The sequence below is a fragment of the Trematomus bernacchii genome, unplaced genomic scaffold (assembly GCF_902827165.1).
Source record: "Trematomus bernacchii unplaced genomic scaffold, fTreBer1.1, whole genome shotgun sequence".
Taxonomy (NCBI): Eukaryota; Metazoa; Chordata; class Actinopteri; order Perciformes; family Nototheniidae; genus Trematomus; species Trematomus bernacchii.
The window spans coordinates 1,562,899-1,564,046 of NW_022987513.1; positions in this window are offsets into that span (position 1 = coordinate 1,562,899).

Here is a 1,148-nt window from a genome sequence, read left to right on the forward strand (position 1 = left end):
CTTTTATTTATTATTATTATTATTATTATTATTATTATTATTATTATTATTATTATTATTGTTTGTCCACAATGATCCATGTCAAGAAAAGAGCTTTCCATCAAATTCTAATCCAAGGTGTGTTCAAAGTGGCAATGCTCAAAGTAATACTAAGCCTATGTGACACAATGCTTTTGTATACATGACAAAAATCTGAACATTGCATGAAAAAGTCTATTAGTGCACTGTCAAACTTGCCTTTATTTTTATGTTCTTGAAATAAGTTGGGCAGTATTGAAATTGCAATAATTTAATGTGGCTGGAGGAAAATGAATTTTTCTGTCACTGTCTACTTCTGAAAATCCAGAGGTGAGTTTGACAAAATATGTTTGTCTTCTAACCACAATAAGCATGAGAAGAAAAATGGTTGTTTCTTGAGGGGATAGACCAGAGAAGTGACTACTCCTTGATCTGTAACATGAATTAAGAAGCCAAATGGCCCCTCTGCTGTTTGTACTGTATTACTGCGATTTCTTTTCCACAGAATGTACTGATTTCAGCTGTGAAATGTTCAATCACCACAGAGTTGGTGGTGGCCAAAATTGTAAAACCCTGAAGCTGTTCGCTGAGAGTTAAGCCTCTCTGTACCCTGTGTCTTTCATTTGAAGTTCAAACTGATTGGAATCTCTCCGTCAAAGGCAAGTTAAATGTAAACTGTCATGATTCGAGTCATGAATTGTATATACCTATCTTTGTATGTATACCAATAAATCCTGTGCTCTAATAAAACAATACTCTGAACTGAAATGGGTAAAATTAAAACATTTGTATTAATCCACAAATAAAAACAATCATCACTCAAATATATTATGACATTTAAATGAAAAATATGCAAATTAGGAGCCACTATTAAATATCATAGTGTATATAAGTACACCAGTATCTAGTTGTATGACACACATTTTACCAGGGAAGAGCAGCAGGACATACTGTAGGTATGCTTGTTGTATTTTTATATGCCTATATTTATTCATATCAGATTCAGGAGTTGCCCCAATAAGAATGTGTACTAATGATTAGAGGGTGTCTCTGTGAGAGGTGTGATTAGGTCATATGTTACAGACATGAGAAACAGCTGGGCAGTTCAGAAAAAGTACAGTATGCTGTGA